An 8,396-nucleotide genomic window follows, 5' to 3' on the forward strand; every position below is an offset into this window, starting at 1 on the left:
AGTTTAACAGACGCGCATCGACTGGTCTAACATTTGGCAAGTGTGCAAAAAAAAAATATTACCATACTAAATTTACCGACAGTCCTGGAAACTCTATCGTGATAGGTATAATAATGAATTACCAAGTATAAGATGCTCAAACTTAAATACTGTAAAAAGGTAAAGGGACTTAAAAGGTAAATTCTAGGTATCATTTAAATTGGTATAATTACTTTCTCGACATGTAACAACATGGGTTTACAGACACTCTTGTACTATAATTAATTCTAATCCAAAGTCCCAAAAAAGTCTATTACGGAGGAGGGGGGTAGGAACCGAAATAATGACGTTCTTCAGCCTAGATAATCCAACCACTAAATCCTGTCGCCGCACTCTGTTTTAAAAACACATCTTCTGTAAGTCATACCAGCCAGGGAAAAAAGTACAAAAATCCAGTTCTCACACTTACTTGTTACTGAAGCATACCTCTGAAGCCGGTGACTGCCGGGGTCGGGTGTAAACCCCACTCACTTTTTGCGCCTCTTGCATCGCACTGCTTCTGTGGCCCGTGCACTAGGCCCACACTATCGCGCTCTCGTATACCACCACTTATTTCGCTTCGCCAAACGTGTCATGGCATTACCGTCATATTGCCGTTAATTCTTGTTCACGTAACGTAACACAACTTGCCCTTCTACTCAGCACGAGCAGTTCCGCGGCCGGCGGTCTCAAACACACTCCCCTCGCATCAGCTGGCAGCCGCCTCCCCTTGTCACGTCAGCTGACGTCACCCCCATCCTCTACTACCACCCCTCACTCCGCTAGATCGTTCTGGTTACTTCTTGTAGGTCCCACTACAGAGTAAGAGTACTTAACGTAAAATAAACCAAGTATACTATTAAAAAGTTACAATAAATAAATATTAAAATACACCATTAAATAATATAAGGACATAAATAGTGTTATAAAAAATTAAATCATCTAAGAATTAACTTTACGCAAAATTAAAATAATAATAATATCCAAGACGACTGAGGCCGCCACAAGTGGCCTCAACCACCCCGACAAAAAAAAAATAACTTCCTTGAGCCCTTTAACTATCAGGTCCGCTACACGTAAAGCCACTCAAAGAAACACGTACAAGAGAAGAAAGAAACGCGAAAAGACTAAGAAAGTAAACTAGAAAAAACTCGTAAACAGTAAGTAGACTCGAAAGCACAAAGAAAGGGCAAGGGCACGACCTACAGCCAAAGTCTCAAAAAAGTTTTACATCACCCAAAAAACTAAATTGAAATTTAAAAGAGAAAAATACTAAATAAATTGATTATTATAAAATAAGAACTTACAGTTTATAAAATCTGGAATTACATTAAATGCTTTAAAGCTACGGTCCTAAAGGGTGCTAACTTCCAAAAAATCCGTTCGGAAAACAAACCCTTTTAAACAAGTGCTGTAGCAATCCAAAATATCTTATCAAAAATATACGTATAAAATGGCTAATGCAAATATAAATGCAAAAGGCAAAACGTATCCTAAACATTACATACTAAAAATCTAAAATTCTAAAACACCAAAAAAGGATAACAATAAGTTTATGCCACATAGTTCCTTAACTTATTAAACCAAACATTACAATGTACATCTTTTAGCAATTGAAGACACACCCAAACTCAATTAACTGCTTTTAGATGACTAACGTGTGCCTACTTTACTCTTAAGGACTCACCTACTTTCTGTAACAAGACCGTCACTGGCCCCAAAAATTTGATTATCCGATAAGGCCCACCAAAGGCAAATTCCAATTTGGCAGTACGGAATTTACTTTTATCACTCAAATGATGTTCACGACACCACACCTCCTACGACACCACACCTCCTCCCCCACCGCGAAAGGATTTGGAGTCCGACCTTGATTATACTGTGAGCAAATTTTCTTTCTAGCCTTTTCTAAATTCATCGCTACATCTGTCCATACCTCTTCCAAACGTCTAGGGCTATGAATACTCAAAGTTTCCGGGTGTATTCCCCATACATTTAACAGAGGATGGCTCAAATCTCTCCCTAAAAACACCTCCGTGGGAGTATGCTGGGTGGAGTCGTGCTTATTCAAATTAAAGGCCATGTTCAAAAATTGCAGATTTTCATCCCATCTCCGATGCTCCTTTTGACTAAAAATAGTCAAAGCAATCTTAATATTTTTGTTTACCCTTTCCACCTGATTCGGATTGGGGTAATAAGGGCTCGTAGTGAAGTGTTTGATACCCCAACTAAAGCACATTTGCTCAAAAACCTGGCTCGTAAAATAGGTAGCATTATCAGTGACGAAACTTTCAGGCGCACCAAACAAACCCCATACTCTCTCAATTAAAGCACTGACTACACGGCCGCTAGAAGTACCACCCAAAGGTAAAAAAAAAAAAAAACTTACTAAACCCATCAACCAAGTTCATCAAGTATACATTCCCTTTTAACGACCTGGGTAAAGGCCCAAAGATATCCAGAAAGACACGTTCCCACGGACGTTCAACCCTTTCCACCGCATATTCCCCAATTTTAGTGGTACGTGGCTGTTTTGCGGCCTGACAGATCCGACAACCTCTGACATACTTCTCCACATCTTCCTTCATATCGGGCCAATATAAGGACTCAGAAATCTTCACTAAGGTTTTCTGTATTCCCCCATGTCCTCCTACCACAGAATCATGATAATACCGTAGAACTAAATTTACTACTGATTGGGGCACCTTTCACATAATACAACAATCCCTTAAAAAAAAAACAAAATTCTAATACCGTGATTCTAATATTCCTTTCTTAATTTTCTTTACTTCCCCATCCTCTTGCCACTTGCGTAAGTCTACAAAACTTTCTGGAAATTGCCCCCAATACATTGCAACATTCATCATCTACTACCCCTCCTTCCTCATCCTCATCCCCTTTCTGAATAGGCTCATTCGATTCCTCCTCTTGCAGTCCTTCGGCCTCATACATACGAGATAAGGCATCGGCGACAGGATTCTCGTTTCCTTTAATGTGCTTAATCTTAAACCTGAATCTTGTTAACCGCATTACCCATCGACCTATTTTTCCTAGTTGGCGAGAATGGGTAAACAACCATGTGATAGCTTGATTGTCGGTACACAGATCAAATTCGTCATGCTCAATAATATTTTCAAAACGCTCCAGGGCGTAAATGCATGCCAATGCCTCTTTCTCGTATACACTATATTTCTGCTCATGTTTATTGAGCGTGCGGCTTATATACATCACAGGTTGTAATCCTTTCTCCCCTTCTTGTAAAAGCACCCTCCCTAAGGCAAGGCTCGAAGCGTCTACCTGTACTACAAATCTTTTGCTAAAATCGGGCAATGTCAAAACCGGAGGATTAGAGATAGCTCTTTTTAACTCTCTGAAGGCGTGATCCTGCTCTTTACCCCATTCAAATACAACTCCTTTCTTTTTTAGGTGATTTAGAGGACTGCTTAATTCAGCAAAATGGGAGATGAAACGACTAAAAAACCCAATCATTCCAAGAAACCTCATCACCCCCTTTATATTTTTAGGTGGGGGAAATTTCACAATTGGGGCTATTTTTTGGGGGTCCATCTCCATCTTTCCATCTCCTGCGATAAAACCTAGAAAGTGTATTTTCCTTTGCGCCCAACAAATTTTTTCGGGGTTCAAGGTGAAACCTGCTTCACTTAGTTTACCAAGTACGACACGCAAATGTTCCAGGTGTTCATCAAGGGAATTTGAATATATGCATATATCATCTAAAAAACTCATGGCAAACTTGTATTGTACATTCTGAAGTAGTTTCCCCAATATTCTAGATAAGCATTGCGCACCAAAATTCACCCCAAAAGGGACCCTCTTCCACTCATAGTGCCCCCATGGGGTTACGAAACCTGTGTACTTTTGGCTAGCGGGTTGCAGCAAACATTGATGAAAGGCGGCATTCAAATCTAGAACGGTAAAATATTTGGCTTGGCTTAAATATTGAAAAATAACCTCAATTTTAGGCATGGGGAAAGGATCTACCCGGATCTTTTGGTTCAACATTCTATAGTCAAGAACTAAACAATATTCACCAGGTGTTTTCTTTTTCACTAAAAAGGCGGGAGAAGCATAGGCGGAGTTAGATTCGGTTATGATATCTTGTTTAAGCAAGTCCTTAATTATAGCCCTAAAGGCTTGCATTTTAGGTGGGGTGCATTGGTAAGGGGCACACTATACTGGGACTTCATCGGTGACTTTAATTTCATAAGGCTCCATAACACACTTTCCTACTTTCTTGGTAATAACGTCCTGAAACTCATTAATAATTCCCTGAATTTTCTCAATTTCTTTTTCACTAAGCCTTTCTCTCGCCCCTTCAATTCCACCACAAATCACCTTTCTTTTCCCCAAGGGTTTCACTAAACCTACTTTAAACCGGGGCTCAAAACCAAAACACAACTGTTGTTTCTTACAATCGATTACAGTTCGGGTGTCGCTTAAAAAATCCAAACCTAAAATCATCTTACAAATAAGGTCGGGGATTACATAAAATTCACGATCCCACGAAAATTTCTGAATCTTAATATGTAATTTAACCCTCCTATTACTTTCTCGGACTTTCCCATCAGCTAGCTGAATGGTTATCCCCTCTTCAATAAGGTCACTTACCTTTTTAACTAATTTGTTTTGTTTACAATGCTGATAAAACTCCCAACTTATGAAACTCTTACTCGCTCCCGTATCGACTAAGGCCTTTATCGACTCTGGGCCCACTTTAACAGAGGCATAGAAATTGTTAGATTCCCGCATGACCATTACTCTATGCTTATCTTTAAATCTAAAAAGATTATCCTGCCGTTTTAGCCTACACTTCCGCGACCTATGGCCGCTTTTCCCACAATAGCCACATAATTCACATTTCCGCCGTTGTTTACTACATTCTTTACGAAAATGTCCAAATTCTCCACAATAATAACAAATAACCTCTTTATTTTTATTATTACTGTTATTCTTAATATCCCCGTCCCCCATAGATCCCTTTGAACGCCGCCAACAAAACTGTACCAAATGCTCTTTTTTCATACAAAAGACATTCCTTTTTACTGCTCTCCCCATCTCTGTAATGATTATTGCCTTTAATCACTTCAACCACATTTTTAATCCCCCCCATACAAACCATAGGATCAGGAACCGACTTGGAGTAAGGATCATCACCTGTCACTATCGCATACTCCTCCTGTACAAATTTTATATCATCGACTTCTACAGCCCATTCATGTAATTCTTCTAAATTCCGTGGCCTCTTAATAAAAGAACATTCTCTCCTTATATCCGGACGCATGTTTTCAATAATCATATCAATGATTTCCACTTCAGAAAATTCTACCCCAAACAATTTTATATGTTGTAACACATCCAACATAAACACAGCCACCTTCTCGTCGGGTTTCTGAAAACGTCCAACTCGTTTGTGTATTAATCCCAACTTGACCCGCTTAGGACATAAATTCCGCCATAATAACTCTTTAACCTTTTCCCAACATAACTTATCTTTTACGCCACGAGTAATAATATGACGCGCTAACCCATAGCTTTTACCAATTACGCTCCTCAACAACTTCGAATCACTATCAAAAATATAACTTTCTTGCACCCGATCCACTTCCCAGCAAAACCTAATTAATTCATCAATCGTATTTTCTTTCAACACCGGAAACTTATCTAAGTCTTTACCAAAAGAATCACACACAATCCGACCAGCCAAATCCTCCGCGGGGGGTTCTACCGCACATCCCGATACCAACATATATCGCTCCTTTTTTAAATTATACTCCGCCCTTAGCAATTCTAAAAAAGGTACATCATCATCAGATGTTACATTAAAACGCTTCCCGTAAACATACTACCAAATCTTCGCGTTCCAAACTTGAATTCAAAGGTTTATTTGAGGTAGCCATTATGCTTGAAAACGTAATTCTCGCTATCACTGCAAAAACCAATAACAAGACTGCCGTAGCAGAGTGGCACACCTGTGGCCAACTCCCCTTATACCGGGGTAGCTGCACACGCCCGCACTCGCCACGCCAGTCCCGTGTATGCGTCACCACTGAGATACTGATACTGAGAGTGTAAAGAAATTAAGTTTAACAGACACGCATCGACTGGTCTAACATTTGGCAAGTGCGCAAAAAAAAATATTACCATACTAAATTTACCGACAGTCCTGGAAACTCTATCGTGATAGGTATAATAATGAATTACCAAATATAAGATGCTCAAACTTAAATACTGTAAAAAGGTAAAGGGACTTAAAAGGTAAATTCTAGGTATCATTTAAATTGGTATAATTACTTTCTCGACATGTAATGACATGGGTTTACAGACACTCTTGTACTATAATTAAGTCTAATCCAAAGTCCCAAAAAAGTCTATTACGGAGGAGGGGGGGAGGAACCGAAATAATGACGTTCTTCAGCCTAGATAATCCAACCACTAAATCCCGTCGCCGCACTCTGTTTTCAAAACACATCTTCTGTAAGTCATACCAGCCGGGGTAAAGTACAAAAATCCAGTTCTCACACTTACTTGTTACTGAAGCATACCTCTGAAGCCGGTGACTGCCGGGGTCGGGTGTAAACCCCACTCACTTTTTGCGCCTCTTGCATCGCACTGCTTCTGTGGCCCGTGCACTAGGCCCACACTATCGCGCTCTCGTATACCACCACTTATTTCGCTTCGCCAAACGTGTCATGGCATTACCGTCATATTGCCGTTAATTCTTGTTCACGTAACGTAACACAACTTGCCCATTACTGGGAAGCGATTTCTACTCAGCACGAGCAGTTCCGCGGCCGGCGGTCTCAAACACACTCCCCTCGCAACAGCTGGCAGCCGCCTCCCCTTGTCACGTCAGCTGACGTCACCCCCATCCTCTACTACCACCCCTCACTCCGCTAGATCGTTCTGGTTACTTCTTGTAGGTCCCACTACAGAGTAAGAGTACTTAACGTAAAATAAACCAAGTATACTATTAAAAAGTTACAATAAATAAATATTAAAATACACCATTAAATAATATAAGGACATAAATAGTGTTATAAAAAATTAAATCATCTAAGAATAAACTTTACGCAAAATAAAAATAATAATAATATCCAATACGACTGAGGCCGCCACAAGTGGCAATTGCAGAAGAAGTACAAAAACCATTTTTTTTTTTGCTTTAGCTAAAAGGCTATGCTAAAAATAACTGCTAAATGAAATATCTGACATTTTAGGGCTTGCTTTTGATTATTTTCTAAGCTATGTATTTAGTAACACTCTGAATTATGTATCTATCAGACAACTTAATTAAAACTGTAGCAACTTAAATTTTTAATGGGTATGTCAATGCAAACTTGGGTACCTGGCCCATCAGTGTACATACTTGATTTATGATTTGTGTGACTGATAGATGTGTGAAGTTTTAGTTTGCCTAGCTTCCTTAATCCAAAACATTTTTCACTTACAATTATTTGGTTACAATCTGCAGACACACAGTTGCATTATGATCATCACCCACTGTATCTGTTCAGGTCAGGTTTGGTCTGGTCTGGTTAGCTCCAACAGATATGATAGGAACCATGTAAGTGAATGCTGCACTGCACACTGCATCCACTCAAGATGTGAATTAATAGTCAAATTATGGTAAATTCACCATCCTAATGGCCTTAATAGGAAGAAAATAGTTTATATTTTTAATATAACTAATTTTTTAACAATTAGGTTCATAGTTACGTAGTAATTAGAAGTGCAAATGGAAGAACTGTTCAAATTTAAAACATTACCAAGTGAACATCAAGACAAAATATCAAGCAGACAACCGTATGCCCCAAACAATATTTGAGCATGCATAGGATAAAACTAACGTTCACTCATTAAAAAAAATTGTTTGGGCCTTATTTATGGAAATCCATTATTTTGACCACAAAGTCTAGTATTATTTATATACATGCATAGCTGCCAACCATTACGGATTTTCCGTAATTATTACGGATTTAACACCGAATTATGGAATTACGGAACATCGCTGGTGTATTACGGAAACGAGGCTTTGTGCTGCACGGAGACGGAAAAAATGTAGTTTCTGCTGTGGTGTTTTGTGAACGCAGTTCGAATACATCGCGTGGTTGCACAAATAACGGAACTAGTATGTGTGCGCATGTACTGTTGAAATAAGTAGATTAATTCTCGTGTTTTGAATTAGTAATGGGATGGTATTACGTCCGTTGTACGACACAACTAGTACATATTCTCCGACTTTTCGTTTTTTGGCTACTTACATCACGATAATTTTTGTACGGTACTTTGGCTAACCTGTGTTGTTTTAATTTTTTTGAAAGCCATTTTTTTCATCATAGTGTTTTTGTCTTTCTACA

The 8,396-nt window shown here is 39.1% G+C and overlaps 1 protein-coding gene across 6 annotated transcripts in view; it reads left to right on the forward strand.

Moving 5' to 3' along the window:
- LOC134529152 (uncharacterized) overlaps window positions 1–8,396 on the forward strand; it is a 94,464-nt gene that overhangs the window by 65,958 nt on the left and 20,110 nt on the right. The gene's annotated exons all lie outside the window — the stretch shown is intronic.

This window comes from Bacillus rossius, chromosome 2 (genome assembly GCF_032445375.1).
Source record: "Bacillus rossius redtenbacheri isolate Brsri chromosome 2, Brsri_v3, whole genome shotgun sequence".
Lineage (NCBI taxonomy): Eukaryota > Metazoa > Arthropoda > Insecta > Phasmatodea > Bacillidae > Bacillus > Bacillus rossius.